General features: G+C 39.5%; 1 protein-coding gene across 3 annotated transcripts in view; it reads right to left on the reverse strand.

Annotated features, from left to right (window-relative positions):
* AFAP1 (actin filament associated protein 1) overlaps nucleotides 1-19,940 on the reverse strand; it is a 251,402-nt gene that overhangs the window by 189,051 nt on the left and 42,411 nt on the right. The window lies entirely within an intron of this gene.

Here is a 19,940-nt window from a genome sequence, read left to right on the forward strand (position 1 = left end):
CACCAAAATTCGAGAGTTTGACTCTCCTCAGCTTACTTGGATCTCCACCAACTTGCCATTGTGATAGGCTCTGACCTTCAATCCCAACTTAGCACAACCCTCTGAAAAAAAGGCTCAAACTGCATAGAGCCCCAGGTGCTGCATGCAGAAGGCAGACAGGACAATCTCTAAAGATCTGTCCCTAAGCCATTAGCTCCCTGGGACAGATGGTGCCTGGTTACCAGGAGAAGCCTGGGTTATATATGCTAATGCAGGCAAATGATAGAACACATTGAATCCCACCAGCTGGCTACAGCTGCTTCCAGGCTCCTTACCCATACCATAGGAAAGTGAGACAAGATTTCTGCAAAAATATCCCCTTACTCAAATGGGACAGGGAGAAGAGGGGAAAAAATATGTTCTCTAACTTTCTCATAGTTTCTCTGTGCTTCCAATAAGAGCTGCTTAAATTGGAAATGCTTTGTGTGTGAGAGGCACAGACATCCACAGAAGCCCATAACTACCTGGGCTCAGAGGTGATTTTCAATAAATAATCAAATACATCACCAAAGACACCTAAGACTGGAAAAGGATGGTATGTCAATTATGTAGCCAAAGTAAGCAATAACAAATGGAGCTCCTGGGTACTGCACTGGTACTGAGAGAAGGTTAAAGGTACATGGAGATGGCCATCAACCTATAAGGAAAAAGCTGCTGAAAGAAGGATTTATTCAGAGATGACAGACAAAAATTATGCAGGAAGAGAAGAGATGGAGGGCTCCCATCTGTACCAAATAATGAACCTTGATGAATTCATTGAATTATAATCATGGACTCGCTACTAACTTAGAAAAACAGTATTTAGACATAGAAGAGACCTTATGATCTCTCATCCAAACCCTCGATATCATAGATCAATAAATTGATGTCCAAAGATGCAGATATTTACCCACAAACCTGTGGGTAGTATTTTCCTATAACAGGGACTCCTCACCTTTTTTGTGTGTTATGGACCCCTTTGGCAGCTGAGGAATCATATGGGCTCTCTCTCAGAATATTTTTAAATACATAAAATAAAATATACAGGATTACAAAGGAAGGTAAGTGTATGAAAATAAGCATATATATTGCAGACCCCAGGTTAAGAAGCAAGGATTTTGTTTGGTTATCTCCTTTGACTATCATTTTCTATCCTTTGATTATACTTTTCTACATACATGATATTTCCTTCTGGTAGAATTTAAGCTCCATGACGGCAAGGCCTATCATTTGTCACTAATTTCCCCAGTATTGAGCATAGTGCTTCACACATAATAGTAGATATATGATGAATGTCAGGGACATAGGTGGGCCAAGATTTGAAGTCAGGTCCTCACACTCTAAAGCCAATGTTTTTGCTGTTTTATCAAAGACTTGGGGGGGTGTGACCTTGGTCGAGCCATTGACACTTTCATAAACACTTTCCATCATATGGAAAAATTAGAGGGTTGAACTACAGAACCTCAAAATGTTCCTTTCATTTTTCCCACAATTCTCAACATTACTAACCTTCTGATCTCCCAAAGGCCAACTGCCTTTTTAATACTCACTCTTACCCTCCTGGATGGTGCCTTTCTGCCAAAGGACAGCCCTAACCCAATCCTCAAGACTCTCAAATCCTACTTCTTCCATGAAGCCTACCATGTTCTCTTCTTGTTTTGAATTCCTATAGTCCATACTGTATCTTGCATCCCCTTGGTTATTCCCCAAACTAAATGTCTGAATAAAAACAGAGAGTGGAAAATGTGCTATGTTAGTAGACAAAGAATCTGAGTTTGAATCCTGGCTCTGTTTCCTTCCGACTTTTGATTCTGCGATCCCTGGTAAGAAAAGAGCGACAACAACAACCAACAGCAAAACCCCGCAAGTTATCCACAGCAGAATGGCAGACCAAACCATGGGTGCATGATTGTAATGATCTATGACTGCGATTTAAGAAATGATAAATATGAGGAATCCAGCGAAACACATCAAGGCGTCTACGAAGTGCTACAGAGCAAAGAAAGCAGAACTTGGAGAAGAATATACATAATGACCAAAAAAACGAAGACAATATTAAAAGGCGACTCCACTCAGATTCGTTGCTATGGAATAGCTCAGGTCCTAATAACAGAGGATGAAACATACATGCCTTCCATCAAGGAAATAGGAGGCTAATAATGTGAAATGCGTCATCCCCACTATATCGCAAGCTCCTTGAGGGCAGGAATTTTCTTTTTGCTTCTTTTTGTAGACCCAGTGCCTATCACACTGCCTGGTACATAATAGGTGCTTAATGAGTATTTAATTAGGGCAGCTAGGTGGCACAGTGGATAGTGCAACGGCCTTGAATTCAGGAGGACCTGAGTTCAAATCCAGCCTCCGACCAAACACTTGACACTTACTAGCTGTGTGACCCTGGGCAAGTCACTTAGCCCCAATTGCCTAGAAGCAAAAAAAAAAAATAGTATTTAATTATAGATGTTTTATATATGTCTGTCAAGGTTGCTTTATCATTTTTACATGATTTTTCTTTTGTTACAAGATAGGGTTCAAAATAGGAAGGGGGGTGTACATAGGCAAATGACTAATGTAAAAAATAACAAAAAGCATCATTTTTTTGAAACAGAAAAAAGGAACCAATGTTTTGCAGCACAGTTGGCATTTATACTGCAGACTAGGGTGATGGCTGGTCATTTAACATGGAGAATAAAGCATTGAAAAGTGACAAACAGACACCAACAGCTGGATTCTATTTTAAGAGAAAGCCTACCAGAGCAATTTCCCAAAAGATGCCCTTTGAAAAGGCTCACAGTAAGAGAATCAGGGAAACATAAGACCTTGAAGATGTCTGGTCCAACCTCCCCACTTTTAAGGAAACTGAAGCACAGGAATAGGAAGGACCTTACCCAAGGTCAGAAGGGAAGCTGTGGCAAAGTCAGGACTAGATCCCAAAGCTTTTGCATCCCGGCCCAGGGATCTTGAGTAACTTATCTGATCAGTTGGATGGACTCACTGCAAATGAACCAGAGCAATATTCCGATACTGAAGAAATCATGTCAACACTGATTCTGAGAGTCTCTCCTTAGAAACTGTAGAACTCCTAGGTTGTAGCTTAATATACCTTTGAACATCACCCATGCACTCCGCATATACTGGCACATCTACAACTACCTTAATCCAAATCACTCCCTACACTAAGTATGCTTCCTTTTCCAGATTTAAAAGGTTCTCTCTTGGAGAGACATGGTTTAATGGAAAGCATCCCAGGCGAGTAGTCACGAGACAGGGAGGGGGTTCTAATCTAGACTCAGTTACTAAATAGCTATGTGACTAAGGAGGTCTGATGTGTTATCTAGACTCTATTACTAATCAGTAATGTGACTGAAGAGGTCTTACCCTTGCCAGGCATCAGTTGGTTTTTCATCTTTTTCCATCTAAAATCCAGATAGTATGACCCTGCTCCCCTAAAAGAACGGCTATTAGGACAAACAAGACATTATTCTATGAAGGCACTTTGGTCATTCTTACTCACCCTACTCATCCTTCAGTTTTTAAATCCTTCAACTTTTAAAACACTGGATGAGGGATTTGGAAACAGAATGATCAAACGTAGTACTAAGGAGAAAATGAGAAAATCTGATACTGATGTGCTTCTCCAAAGCAAATACTGTTAAAGATGGGCATGCAGAACAGATAGATTGAGGGTGACAGGAATAGAGTTGAGAGCATAATGTACTTGTCTTGTATGCACACCCAATTCTTTTACATAGTGCATACAAATGAAAGTCAAATGCATGGCAGCTGAAAACGGCCCACTCCCGCCAGCTTCTGGCTGTCAGAGTCCTCATCAACCGTGCCATGCACCACAATGAGAAGCTGTGGGCCAAGGACACCTCGCTGCCAAACAATCTCTCCCTATAAATATAAGGGGCAATTTTCTAAGTTTTTGCAATGTTAGATAATGGAACGTTCAAGCTGGAAGCAGCTGTTCGAATATGGAACACGGAATGAGTGGCCTTACAAACCCGAAACCAAAGAAGGGAACTTAGAACATTCTGAGCACAGAATGTTACAGCTCAGAAATGGGACTTAGAACACAGAATGTGAGTGAAGAAAGGGAACTTCAAAATGACCTGGGCTGATCCCTTCATTTTACAGATAAAGAAACAGAGGCCTAGGGAAGAGAAGTAACTTATCTAAGAAAACACTATAAGAGAGAATCAGAGCCAGCCCTGGAACTCAGGTCTTGGTGAATCCAATCCAAGACTAGGGACATTACAGCTTGTAAGAGGCAATAACAAAGAGAATGTCGAGCTTGGAGTCATAAAACCAAGGTTCACTTTCCTCCTCCAAAATTTACCAATTTCTTTTACCCAGACCAATATGGGGGGGAAAAGTGGGGGAGAGAGGGCAATGGAATTATCCTTTGTGGTTTTCCTTACATTGCCTCACCAGCTCTGGCTTATCCAGAGCTTTTGCATTCCTGAGAATTTTTTTTTAACAAGTATGGCCCATGCATTAATACTCATCCTCCATAATTTGCTCTTGGGTATACCTTCTGCACATTTTTTTCAAAATCTAAGTTAGTCAAAGGGTCCTCCGTGAATGAACATCTGTCTCGTTAACTAATCACCTCCTTTCCTCCTCATTGGAACTGTTTCTGTGTCTTCATTAGTTCAGTCTTGAGCACTGAGTTCTAGAGTCCTTGATCTGCAGCACAATGGACAGTACCTCTCTTCCTGATATTTCCATCAATAGACGTCCAGTGGACAAGCCAAGAGCTTCAAGTAATAGCATCATTTCCAGGCCATTTACCCTACTTTTGTCCCCAGAAACTCCTGTGGAGGGATTCTGACATCTCCATCACTACCAAAAGCAACTATCACCACTAGGACAGTCAAGGAAGCCTAGATGATGTCATGAGGGAAAGATGGCACCAGCTTGTGCCAGGCAGACCAAACCACTGACATCAATAAGCATTTATCAGCTGCCTCCCATGTTCCAGGTTCTGTGCTAAGCAAATTCTCACCTCGGTAACACTCTGAAACTCTAAAAGTTGCAGGGAGTTGTCAATATGTATTGGTGGAAGGAGTTCCATGCCATCAGTTCCCTACACAATGAAATGACAAGGTTAGACTCTGTGTGTGTGGTGTGTGTGTGTGTGTGTGGGTGTGTGTGTGTGAGAGAGAGAGAGAGAGAGAGAGAGAGAGACAGAGAGACAGAGAGACAGAGACAGAGACAGAGAGACAGAGTCAGAGAGAGAGACAGAGGGACAGAGAGACAGAGAGAGGAAGAGGAGAGGAGGAGGAAAGAGAGAAGGAGAGGGAGGGAGGGGGGAGAAAAGAGAGTGAGGAGAAGGAGAAAGAAGAAAAGGAGGAGGAAGAGGGGAAAGAGAGAGAAAGAGAGGAGGGAAACAGAGATAGAGACAGAGAAAGAGAAGTCTTTCTGTAGTTACTGGAAGACCATTGACTAGAAATTAAGGAGCATCATCAAATCTGCAGGTGTCAGAAAACTTGTGTGTACCTGGAATATGTTTAACCTATCTCTTTGGCTACAATATTCTAAACACCTCAAGTATCAATTGCACTTACATATTTGGCTACAAATACAGCTGTCTCCATATCATATTAACACTGAATAAACCTTGAATAATTAGAACTTGCAAGGGTGACATTCTCAATGATTGAAATTATCACTGAAACCTCCAGGAATTTGAAACTTTGCCTGGAGAACACTGTCAAACTATTCCATCATGTGCAAAGAATTTCCTATCCCATGTGTTAAGGAAAATAAGAAACAACTTCTCTGGAAATAACTCTTTACATGAAGCCATTTTAAAAAGTAATTTTTAAGGAGGCAGCAGTATAGTAGAATACAACAGTGGAAAGAACACTGAACAGGGAAATGAGACTGAGGTTCTGGACCCAATTTGCACACAGCAGGCTGAATGGAAGCCCACATGCCACCCTGTGTGAGCTTAGGCAAATCTCCTCTCTGAGGCTTCATGTTTTTCACCTATTAAATGAGAATGATGGAAAAGACAGCTTCTAAATTCCTTTCTGTGTTTCTATGCAAGCATATTGGAGTAGAGTAAAGGACAAGAGATTGGGGAAGAGAAAGAAACATGATGATCATCTTAACATATTTAAAAGGTTGCTATATGGAAGAGATTTAAGACTTTAGTGCTTGATTTCTCACTAGGCAACATTCTAGACCTTTTTGAAAACTTCTTTATGCTGGAAGGTTACCCCAAGCCTGGAATTCACACCTTAGAAATACCCTCTGTCTGTCTGTCTGTCTGTCTCTCTCCCTCTCCTCTCTCTCTTCCCCTCCCTCTTAGAATCTCCATTATAGAAGGCCAGCCATGTCTTGAATTTGTCTCTAAACTGGGTACCTTCATTCCCCATTCTCTCCTTTTCCAGCTTCCTTTTATGTGCTGTTTTCCTCCATTAGGATATAAGCTCCTTGAAGGGAGAACTACTTTTCTTTTTCTTTTCTTTTCTTTTCTTTTTATAGTAGGCTGTCTGGGGCATAATTAATTGGAACCAGTGTCCTTCAAGTAGAGACCAAATGACCACTTATTAAGGATATGGTTCATGAGATTTAGGCTTTGGGTTGAAGTTACACTAGAGTCCTTCCAAAGAAGATGCTATGTTCGAAGGCCCCTTCCAGCACTAGCATGCTGTGTCCTATAGCCTAAGATCGCTTATGGCTCCAAAATTCTATATTCCACATTCTAAGGTCTCATCCTGCTTTGAGCATTTAGAATTGGCTATATCTCTGACTAAAATGAATGTTCTTTTCTATAGCCTGAACCAGCTGTTCCACAAGTCACATCATCCAAGTAACTAAGAAGGCTCAAGTCAGCCCACAAGTATGTGAGCTCCATGAAACATTTTATTCATACTGCAAGCAGTAAGAGAATGCGATAATCAGGGTTAGCAACACAGGTCACTCCTCAGGAAACAATGACTTCATCACTGAATGTGCAGGAGACAGCTGGAATGAATATGGAGACCAAATTGCCAGTTGTATTTTGCCCCCTGTTTACTTAAAATGGGTCCTGACCCAGCTAAAATTAAAAAAAAAAAAAGTAAAAAGCAAACCTCCCACATGGAAGCTGCCCCTGGAAGAGTACCTTGAAACCAGTGGGAAACTAAATGCAAAGATGAAAACCTTGGAAACTTAAAAACACAGCCACATGTCAACTTCAGGGCACTGCTCCATAGCAACAATTATCTCAGCAAAGGAATAATTCATGGAATGAATTTCTATTGGAGTCACAGGGAATGGGGCCAAGTGTTTAGAGAAGGAGGTCAGGCATCAGAGCGTGATTGGGCCTGGTACAGCTGGAATGAGCCCTGAGATCCAGTGTACAGAGGCCTTGGTTCTGGTGAATTTTGTCACTGACTATGTGGCTTTGGACAAGGCACAAGCCCTCTCTGAGGCTCAGTTTCCACATCCATACAATAAGAATGTTGGCCTCTATAGTAATCATTAAGGTTTCCTCTAGTTTGAACTTTGAATTGCTGTAGTTCTAGCTTCAAAACAGATTGTCCAACTCATACATAAATCATCAAATTCTTAGTTTCCCTTTAAAAAAAATAAAAACAAACTGTAAATAATAAGGATGAATATTTTTGTTCCTAAACAACTTCAGAATAGTTTTCTTAGCTATTAAATTAAAAAGAGCAGTGTGTGCCTATGCCTTAGCTTTGTTTTTTTTTTTTATTTCCTAACATTTAAAAGGAGTTACTGTAAGTTAGCTAAAGGCAAGTATCTGAATGTTTGGGAGAAAGGGGGAAAAGGGATAGATATATGTGTCCATTTAATAATAAAAGCAATACAGTGAATGAAGGTGTCATTTTTTTTTCCATTCCCTTATATCATTTGGCATTGATGTAATAGCACTTCATGGTTTCCAAAGTACTTTCCTCAAAACAGTCCTGTGAGTTAGGGAGTGGAAACATTATTACCCCCATTTTACAGATAAGGCCACTGAGGCTCAGAGAGATAAAGGGACTTGCCTACAATCACACTATGTTATCTAAATCTTTTCTCCCTGAGCCAGTGAATTAGTCAAAAGACGGAAATGGAGAAGAGGAAAAAATTTTAAGAAGAGGTTCTGAATCCCTATCACAGAGGGCTTGTGGTCATTTTGAGATATTAATTTAAGCATTTAATTTAAGCATTTAAATTAATTAATTATTTATTAATTTAGTAATAAGTTTTTATTAATTTAGTAATGAATTTTTATTAATTTATTAATTTAAGCATTTAAAACCCACATTCCTTGTATACTGTCAATCCCACAGCAAGAAGGCCTTGGCAGAAGGGGAAGGTCTTTCATGTCCCCAGTGAGGCAACTGTACACCAACATGTGCAAACCCCTCTGAACCCAATCTGGCAAAGGACTCAGCTGGCTCAGGGGCTGATAGCAATCAGGACTCTGCTGCCTTGGCCAATCACAAAGGCCCATTTAATACACAGGGGTGAAAAAAAGCTATCAATAGCCAAATATTTAAATACTTGTCTCATCTTACCATCTGCTTCTCCTGCCATTCACTTCAAAATTAATAAGGTTGTTATTAAAAAGAGGAGCTAATGTTGCATCTGTCTTCCTTCAATTACAGATAATTACTAGACTGCACCGGCAGAGTGAGATAGTTTTTCTAAGAACAATGGTTTCTAATCAGATTTGAATTTTCTTTCAGATAAGCTTATCTGGTAAATTCCTGACTGAGAAGGAGAGATTTTTTTCCCCTTCTCTTAATCTGGTCTTACCCAAACAAAATACCTATTATTTTATAGTATACAAAGTATGTAAGAAAAGGACCTCTGGAAATTTAAAAATCAATGCAGAATTTGCTACTTACTCTATGAACAAAACTTATTAACCATGATCCCATGTTCTCGTGGATGTCATTTATTCAAGAGAAAAGCAAATTCTCACCCACTCCCCATCATTACATATGCAGAGCCAAGGAGTTTAAAATAAATCAATACAATTAGTCTTATTTTATTCAGCTTTTCAGAATCAGGTAATGAGAAAAACACTAGACTGGCAAGGAGAAGAACAGATCCCCTGGGTTTTCGTTCAAGATTTGTGGTGAATTTGTCTAACTTTAGACAAAATGCTCGCCCTTTTTAGTTCACTTTGTCACTGTCTGGAAATGGAATAGAGTGAACTCGAGTGTGGTTAGTGTTTTCTTTTGACACTGAACATTTCAGGTTATAGAACATAATGGTGAAAGCCACAAATACTGGTCAGTCAATAAAAAGCATTTATTGAGCACATACTATGTGCCAGCCATTGTGCCACAGAAGGCTAGAAACCACAGGATACTGGTAGGATCAAAGAGAATGAGGAGCAAAATCGAGGAAAGTGAGTCTGTTTTCATATCCCAAAGAAGATGCACATTCCATGTTTTTCTGATAAAAAAAAAGCATGATATTGTATTTAATATCCTAGAGAAGAAAAAGGCCAGCAATGAATTTTCTCATGAAATCTCTATTTCCGTTGTACAGAACATCAAGGCATTCACTGCTAACACACTATGCTGGAAGGTTCTTTGCAGCTCTGTTATTTTGTTCTATCTAGGTCTAAGAGCCCTTTCAGTTCTTCCTTTCTGTGACTGATAAAGGGCACATTAAAAATCTCTGTGAAATCAGAAGACCTTCTTTGGAGTCCCAGGCCCATCACTCAACTACATGTGTCTAGGCATCCATTTCCTTATCTATAAAATGAGAATATTGACCTAGATGATCTTAAACCCTAAATCTTACGATGCAATGACTCATGCATATAATATGTTTATGAAAACCGTGTTGTGAGGTCCCCTCCCCAACCGAAATCCTAAAAGTTATTTTTCAGAACCTCACTGTAATCTTGGGCACCATTCCAAATGCAACATTTTAAAAGACATTTTATGTTTTGAAACCATAAAGTATTCTTCTGTAGCCTTTTCTCCCTCTCCTCTCCTACACTGGGCACAATTCAACTTTTTCTAAAACATGGTTTCATGATGATAACAAAAGAGCAAGTGGGAGACTCTTTTTTTGTTACATTCTATGGGGTTACTCCCTGATAACAAGGCCCAAGATAGTCTAGAATTAGAAAGAAGAAGAAAAAAGCCAATGTTTGATTGATTGTAACAACAACAACAAAAACCTTAGCAAATTTTAGTTTTTACTCCTCTTTCTTTTCTGTAAAGGATGAAAAAGAGGCCATGGAAATAATGGAGGTGATGGAGGATGCCTTTACAAAGGGTGACGGTCACACCACCGTGGTAAACACAGATCTTCTGGACTTGAGGTGATTGTGTCTGCTTATGTACACAAGGCATATGCATACAGCCGGGGTGACAGATGTTTCCGAGTTCTTGGTTTGTTCGCTAGCTATCAACATGGCTCCATGTCTTAATTGTTTCGAAATAGCATGGGACTTCAGCAAATGCAAATCAAGACAAGATGTCCCTTCCCTCTTAGAGGTATGGTGATGGGAAAAGACAGCTAGCCAAACTGCAGCCTGGGAGATCTGAAGGTAGATTCAACCAAGCAGACACAAGTTCACATTCACCATTTCAGAGAATCATTGAACAAGTAGCTAGCAGATCCCTTCCAATACATACTGTTAAACCTTGAAAAAACCTTGGAAATCATCTAGTATAATTCCATCATTTTTCAGATTAGGAAATTGAGACTCAGAGAAGGCAAATGCCCAAAGTCATGGAATTAGTAAACAGCAGCTACGTAGCACAGTGGATAGAGTGCCGGGCATGGGGTCAAGAAGACTCATCTTCCTGAGTTCAAATCTGACCTTAGATAATTACTAGCTATGTGACCCTAGGCAAGTCACTTAAGTCTGTTTGCCTCCATTCCCTCATCTATAAAATGAGCTGGAGAAGGAGATGGTAAACCACCGCAGTATCTTTGCCAAGGAAATCCCACATGACTGAAAAACAACTTTACAACAACAAAAGATGCTCAATAACCGTTTGTTGATTTGATTTAAGTTGGTTTGTTCATTCTGCTTTAACTAACAGTGCTAATGAGAGGACAGCCTTAGCTGGCCTTCCTAGCTGACATTCCTGAACAACAATTGGGACGGAACATAGGTATTCTCGATTTCTTTGTTAGGTGTTTCAAAGTTAAAAATGAAAAGTCTAAAACCATTCCTCAAACAAGATGGACACATGCCCTATGGATAATTAAGCCTCATCATGTACCCTAGACACATTTCCGATGCTCCATAATTCTAACATGACAGTTACTAGTGGCGGAAAACAGGACTGTGCCCTAGCTCTCTGGGACCCTTGGGGAATGAATGGATTCCGGTAATTGGGTCTTTCCACAGAGCTGCCTCCTTAGGAAGAGTATTCAAGATACTCTTTGATTCTATGCATCAAAAATTATTTTATTTTAAAATTAATATTTTAACATGAATCTTTCTAAAATGTATTCCATATCTTCCTACCTTCTTAAACAGGGATTTCTAAGTGTAATTTCCCTGATGATTCAGAATCATAATTAGAACAATTATTATACTGAATTGTAAAAGTAATGCCCTCAGGAGCCACTGAGGTCTAGAAAGGTGATGCTCTAAGAAATAACCTCAAGGTTTAAGGATATTTTTGTTTGCTTTTTAACATGTCTCTTTCTCCTGTTCGCTATGAACCTGGAAGTCATATAAGCATGCTTGCTAGAATTGTGGATAAAATAAGAAGAAATTATGGATTGTAACACTCTTGTTATAAGCTCCCTTACAACTCCAACCTTCTACATCCTAAGGTCCTTCCTCCTCTGACAACCTATCATTCGATGACTCACCCTAACTACTAGAATCAAGGTAGAGTTTAAATTAGACATCCCTAATCTAAGCTGCAATCAAAAATCATGCCCATGTAGCACCAAAATATTGTACAAATGATGAAAAAATCCAATTAGGGATTCTGCTGTGTTCCTATATGATATGAACAGTCCAGATATTTTCCTGAGCATAGGGATGCTTTTTACATTTCCAAATAAAATTTGTGCATACAATTTTGTGGGTAGAACTGCTTTCTCTGAAATCCAGAGAGGGCCAACAAAGAAGAGTTGTAAGACAGACCAACTCAGGCATGAAATGGGGGCTCTGAAGGAATGGAGAGCGAGAGTGCGCGAAAGGGAAATTTGAAGGAAAGTCGGCCATCAGATGTCTATTTTACTCCCTAACGAGCAATCAGACTTTTTGGACTCACCCACAAGAGGGACAGATTTTAATCTTCAGGTTGATTATGAATTACTGGAAGGGGATCCACATGGTAGATAACTTAATACATATTTGTTGAAATCAGTTGAAGTGAATGACAAGCAGAATTCGCAAAATGAGTAGACCCAATGAAGATCATGTATTGGCCAATTAGCGAATGAAATACAAATATAAATATATAAATTTGGACTCTCATAATTGGGTCTTTCCACAGAGCTTGCCTCCACAAATATGTGTGTATGTGTGTGTTTGTGTGTATGTGTGTATAAGATTAGCGAAATGAAAAGCCTGTCCAATCCAACAAACATTTACTAAAGATGAACACTGGAAGATCATTTTTTAAAAACTATTTTCTTGTCCACAACTTGCAAAAGCTGCCTATTCGAGTGGAGTAGGATTGCAATCTGGATTGGAAAGGAATTGCCCACACCAAAGAAAGTGCATGTATTTTTATTTGTTACATCTATTTCTTTCATAAAGTGCCGACTATGCACATGGACAAGAACCAATGTGGCAATTCAGAGGAATAACCAATACAATATAACGTGTCACCTCACTGAATAACCGATTTCCCAAAAAATATAATCTTGTTTTTAAGGCAATGGATTGTTTCCCCCACCCACCATCCACCTATTCCATTTCTTTCTGAGACAGCATTCCTTCTCTCAGTCAGTTCAGTAGCCACTGTGCTGGGATTAAATAAATTCACTTTCCACAAAATGCCAAACAATGTTTCCATTTCTTGGAAGGTGATCTTTTGGTTTAAATAAAGCAAGCATCCCATAAAACTAACCTTAACCTTCTCCAAAAGGAAGTGTGATTTTTATAGAAGTTCCACCGGGGAGAGCTGTCAAATGAAACCACCAGGGGATAAGAAATGCATTCATGAGACAACAAATGAAATTCAGCTGTCACAAAATTAAATCTCTGAATCTCCCTGAAAGAATAGTTGCTTTCCTAGGCTAAAATTAAATTAGAAGAGAAGTTCTGCTTTCCTAAGATGCTTTCTTTAATATGCCATAGATAAAGAGAACACAATGAAACACTGAGAATGGCCAATCATAGATCCAAAGGGATTCTTCATTGTAATTCTTTTATATTGATAATGATGAACTAAAATTTACAGAGCATCAAAGGACCATTAGCTTACAGTTTTAATGTTTGTTCCAACATTGTCTGCTTTACTGTGTACAGGTAGAATAGCTATCTGCCTACTGTTGGGATGACAGAAACACCACCACTTCAGCCCCACATCTCTCTCTGACTCCTTTGTGCTGCTCACCACGCCTCTGCCCTTCAGAGATCCTCCCTCCTCACTCAACTTTAGAGACACTCACCACTCTCCTTTCCCCTCCAACTATTCTTCTCCCATGTCTATAACCATGCCTTTTCTGCAAACATGGCCCTTCAAAGTAGGTGCTTCATAAATTATTTTTCATTCATTCATGAACCATTCATCCATCCATTGACCTTTCATCTTCCCAACTACTAAAAGTAGCCATGTTCCAAAGGTTTATTTTTTGCTGTTGTTTTTGTCTTTGTTTTTTTCCCTCAGTTAAGCTGATGACAGAAACTGTCTTTCTTTTCATTTATGTGTGTTTAGCACGGTGCTTAGCATAGTACCTGGCACATAGTAAGCACTCCCTCTCTCCTTTTCCTTCTTCCCTCTCTCCTTCCCTTCTTCCTTTTCCTCCCTCCATCCTTTCCTTCCTTCCTTCCCCCCTGACAATTTCATTCCCTTTCGGGGCTTCAACATCTCTATCCAGATGACTCCTAAATCTATGTCTTCAGTCACAACCTTTCTTCTGAGCTCTAGACCTGTGCTTCCAACTTCCTAATGTACACTGCTATCTGGAGGATCCACCACTTTGGACAAGTCAACCTCTCTAGACCTCGGTTTCCTCATGTGTAATGACGAGGTTGGATGCAATGACCTCTACAATCCTTTCCTCAATCTACAATCCTATGGAGTTATAAGTTGATGACTAGACAGAAACATTCAGCCAAGACATATCAAGTCATCCCCCAGCATTTAAATGTCTTGCTGGTACTTTTAAAGAAGAAGCAATTAGAGCAATGGACTCAGGACACCCAAAGAGCCCAGTGCCTATCACTGTCATTGATTCACTCTCTAACTAAACATGGGCAGATCACTTAATCCTTTTGGGCATCAAGTTCCCCATTCGGAAAATGCAGAAGGTTGGACTAGATCCCAAGATCATAGATTTTAGAGCTAAAAAGGACCTTCAAGCTCAACTCCCTCATTTTACAGATAAAGAAACTGAAGTCCAGACAGAAACGAAGTGACTTCCCCGGGGCCTAGGAGCTACAAGGTGATGGTGATGGAATCCAAACCAAGGTTTTCCTGATTCCAAGTGCAGCACACCATCTTCTATACCATGTGACTGGAAGGTTCCTTTCAGGTTTAATATTCTACTTACGCCAATAAATTCATAAACTAACTCAGAAGCTAATCAATTCTTTTGGCCTCAAGTATATAACAAGTATTTCCTAGGTTCGATTAAAACAGTTAAATTATATTTAAAATCCCAACAATTTTAAATAAATTCCATTCAATTCAAGGTTGCTACAGAGAACAGAACTCTCTGTAATAGGCAATAAGGGTATACTAAGATCAGGGTCTTTCACTATGCTCATGTCTAGACTCATTCCCATCTTATCCTTGGTCTAGAACAACCACTCTAGGTTATTTGTTCAGCAGACGATATATTTTTTTCATATCTCTGAAGTGAAAAGATCAACTCAGAGCAAAAGGCATGAGAAGAACCTCAGAAAGTCTCTGGTCTAAGCTATAATTTAAAAAAAAATTTCTCTACAGCACCCTCAATAAGCAAGTCAAAGCTTTGAATACCTTCCATGACAGGAAACTTCCTACCTCCTGAGGTAGACTGGTCCACTTTTGGATGCTCTTACTGTCAGGGAGTTTTTCCCTGACAGCAAATTGAAGTCTGCCTTCCTATAACTCCCACCTCTCTCTCTCTCTCTCTCTCTCTCTCTCTCTCTCTCTCTCTCTCTCTCTCTCTCAAGCCCTCAAGCCAAGAAGAGCACATCTAACAAGGCAGGCAGTCCTTCATTTTGGCCTAGAAAATCTCCAGATATTCCAGACCTATTTCCCTCCGAAATGACTTAATTTGCAAGCACAAATACAACGTTCACAATTAATAGCAGGTAGAAAAAGAAAATGTATGCACATGTTAAGTAATTTGTATTTTTAACTAAATGGTCCAAAGACTAAGGGATTTATCAAGAGATCAAGACTTGCTTATGACAACAATTACATTATCATTACCACTGTCATACTTTTGTATTTTCCAAAAGTGACTGGCATAGAAAGAGCCTGAAACTTGGAGAAGGAAGATCTAGCTTTGAATCCCACCTCAGACAATTACTAGTTCTGTCACTTTGGACAAGTCACTTAACCACTATCTCCCTGGTTTGTTGTTGTTGTTGTTGTTGTCGTTTTTGTGTTTTATCTGTAAAATAGGGCACCCTACCTGACAAAGCTGTTGTGAGGTTCAAGTGAAAAAAAATACATAGGGTACTTTCAAAATTGTGTCATACAAATGTCAAAATTATTATTATTACTGCTGTTATTATTATTATGATAGTCTTACAGCTAACCCAAGAGGGAAATCAGACTGACATCATTCTCCCTCATTTGACACATTAGAAAACTGAGATCCAGACAAGGGCAGTGATCTGCCTAAGGACAAAGAGTGAATTAATGGCAGAGTCAGGTCTCCTAACTCCCAGTACAGAGTTTTTCTTATTATACCAGTCATTGGGTGGGGGCTGAAGCTGGGGCAGGGGTGTTGGGGGAGAGAATATAATAGGCACACAAGCTTGGGAGATCTCCTAATGATAGCCCTGCCATTTACTAACCATATGATTGTGGCATGATATTGTTACTTCCCTGGGCATTGGTTTGTTCATCTATAAAATGGATTTAACACCACTTAGAAGACTTCTTTTGAGGCTTGGTGTGAGGAAAACCTTTCGCAAATTGCCAAGAGCCATGGAAATTTTACCTATTATGTGGCAGATATAAGAAACACAAAGTACACTTGAGAGCACTGGATTGGTAGTCAGAAGACCTAGGTTCAAATCTTGGCTATAAAAATTGTTGAACAAGATGGTCTCTAAGGTCCAACACCATAATCCTATAAAGCAAAGAGAGCTTCCTTTTCGCCTTGATGAACTCTAGTGATTTTTTTTCCTGTGATGGGAATGACCTTTGGAAATCATCCCTAGGGCAAATACATCAGCCATATTTGTGGAGAACCTAAATTACTTCAGGGGCACATCCTGGGAGTCTAGGGACAAGCACAGGGGAGAAATCTACTCAAGTTCGCAGCTGCCTTGGGAAGGTTAATCAAGATTCATCAAGGAGGTCAGACAGGGTCCTAGTACTTAGAATTAGAAGGGACATTAAATTTAAGCTCTGGTCCTAACAGGGACCCAGCAGGCCCTCCAAGCAGAGAAGGTAATTTGCAGGTCTACACGAGCCCTGATGCATTTGGTGGCAAGCAGAATTTGAAGTGTCCAGAATGAACTGTGATCTCCCAAGATGATCCCTTCCTTCCAAAACAGAGCCTGACTCTGAAGGGTGGAGGGGTGCTTGACTTTGGAACCAAAGGAGTGGGCTCAGACCCATATTTCTTTCCTAACTTTGATCTAGAAGCATGTCTAGAGCACAACAGTTGCTCTAGTCCTGCAATTCTGGTCATGCCAGAGGCTTCAAAATTCCAGGTACAGCAAATGATCCAATGGCTTCCACAAATCACTCTCCCTAAAGAAAAATATTGTTGCCAAATTGTCATATTGGAGCATCTCCTGATCCCATGCCCAGGGACTGAAATAAACGCATCAAGAAGGATTTTCCATACCCATGCTTCTTCTCAGGAGGCCTTGATAACCATCTCCCTTTTCTGTTTACCCTCCTAGCATTTATTACATTGTTTGGCAAAAGTAATGATTATTAAATGCTTTTTTCATTCATTCCTTCATTCTCCCCACCATCTATAAGACTTGCTCAGGTTCATTGAAACTCAGTGCTGACATTGCAAAGACAAACAACTTTGGAAAAATCTAAAAACTCTGATTGGTGCAACGACCAACCATAATTCCAGGGGATCAATGATGACACCCACTCCCCACCTCCTAAACAGAAGTGATGACCTTAAGGTTCAGAAGGAGACATACATTTTTGGACATGGCCAACGAGTGAATTTTTTGACTTGACTATACATATTTGTTAATAGGATTGGGGGTAAGGGGCTATAAGGTGGGGAGGAAAAAAAATAAAGGCTTATTAATTTAAAAAAAAAAGTCTATAGCTTACCAAAACAAAAGCATAATGGTAGAAGGCATCTACTTTAAATAATATTTAGCCCAGTGAATATGTCATCAAATTTCACACACGAGAAAAATAAGGTTGAAAGCTAAGGTGATTTGCTTACTTTCCCACAGCTACTTAGCCAACTATAGAATGGCAGTGTCTTGGCTCCCAGGCCAATGTTCTTTCCACAATGCCATGATGTCATTATAACTGCATCTGAGGATAAACCAGTCCACTTCTTCACTAATGGAAATATGTTAATTATTCCACTTCTTTGTCTCTATTCCACTAATCTCTATCTCTCTCTCTCTCTCACACACACACACACACACACACACACACACAACACACACCCCTTTAAATACTAACCAACCTTAACCTTTTAGCAAAACAGCACAGATTAATACAAACAACTCACATTCATATAGTGCTTTAAGGTGACAAAGACCTTTCCAAACTATAGCCCAATGATGTACATTGTGCATTCATCACCCAGATGCACTGCAATACCATTGTCTATGGATAAACTTCCCATTCTTGTCCCTGAGAAAGTGCTCACAGGTAGTGAGTGCTGCAAAACAGTGTGGTTATCCAAATGTTTTGAAAAACAAAAAATTAAGGGGTTTGTATATCATAGCAGAAGGGTTGGTTCATGGCTCAAAACAAAACAGAACGTTTTTTTAAAGGAAAAAGAATTAGCAATGGCTTGGGGATTCTTAGAATTTATTTGACTTCAGAGGGAAGATGTAGAGAGAAGGGGAGGCAAAATTAAAACCCATCCTGTGTTTTAATTGGGTTTTGCCCATTCCCCAAGGAACAGTTTGTGTATTCTGCCTAAGAATACTTTCTAAAAGGATCTCTAAAGTAGCTACAACAAACAGAGAAATGGCTTCCCCACCCTAGCCTATTCAGTATAAGCCTTTGAGACTTTAGCCTCAACATAGATTTTGTGTGTGTGTGTGCCAGGCCTGTAGTCAGGAAGACCTGAGTTCAAATCTAGCCTCACTTACTAGCTGTGTGATCATGGGTAAATCACTTCATCCTGTTTGCCTCAGTTTCCTCATCTGTAAAATGAGCTGCAGAAGGAAATGGCAAACCACTGCATTATCTTTGCCAAGAAAACCCCAAATGGGGTCAAGAAAGTTGGGCATGACTGAAATGACTGAACAACAACAAAAAGGGAAAAATAAAGCTAACATATACAACTCCCCTGTGGGAGCTAAGGGAAGACCACCAACACTGATGAATCACTGAAAAACAGCACCGTCCTTTAACCTAGAGGCTGAAGAAGAGCTTTGGAACAGAGTAACTGACTAATTCTCAAATTATACTGTTTCTCATCTTTCTTTTCCACTACGTTAAACAGAGAGAGCTAATTTCATTCCAGTAGAAGAGAGGGAAAGTGAGCCCAGGGAAGATAGGAACATACTGATCTGTATTTGGACAAAGAGAAGAGGACTAGACTTGGAAGCAAAAGACCTGGGTTTAAAGTCCCAGCTCTGTTCCTTTTAATCATGTGACCATACACAAGTCATTTCCCTTCTCTGAGGTTATATTTCCTCATTTGAAAAATGTGGTGGTTAGATTTAGACAGTCTCTAAGATCCTTTCCATCTCTATAATTTAATTTAATAGTGAAAATACATTAGGTACATCCCATAAAAATGGCTGGAAACAACATGAGGAGATTCAAATTGAGTTCCAATTACTTTTTTTTTAATTCTTAAACACATATTTAAAGATGAATGCTAAGAAATAAACATCAACAAAAATTTGATTTGGGGATTTTTTTTACCCAAATCTAGAATTTAATTAATTAAAACTGAATGGCAAAATAAATAAAATCATTTCAAAGGGTTAGTTAGAATGAGGTCAAATGTACTTAGATTAGCCAAATTAAATCGTAATATCTTTCCTGGGATGCGCCCAACTCATATACTCTCATTAAATAATTGTTTCATTACCACAAATTCCTTGTAAGGATGGTCATGTCCTTGACGTTGGTAGGTTTAGTGATGAGGAAATGCACTCTTTGGTCAACTGAGTAATAATCGAGTCAGTGAGCATAAAGACAATACCAAGAGGGAAAAAGCAAAGGGAACTTTAGCGAGAAATGAAAGGTGTGTTGATTGAAAGTTGAAGGGGGCAATTTGTTAACAATACAGCAGGAATTTCAAAAGACACGGTAGAATGAAAAAAAAAACATGGGGTTTTTAGTGGACTTTGAGCACAGAGTCTTCAGTATGATAAGGCAGTCCCCAAAGCTTTTTTGATTTCAGTCAGGATTGAGAAGTCTAGTGTCCAGCCCTAACTAGGGGAGAAGAGGAAAGAG

The sequence above is a fragment of the Phascolarctos cinereus genome, unplaced genomic scaffold, assembly GCF_003287225.1.
Source record: "Phascolarctos cinereus isolate Bilbo 61053 unplaced genomic scaffold, phaCin_HiC Scaffold_9;HRSCAF=440, whole genome shotgun sequence".
Taxonomy (NCBI): Eukaryota; Metazoa; Chordata; class Mammalia; order Diprotodontia; family Phascolarctidae; genus Phascolarctos; species Phascolarctos cinereus.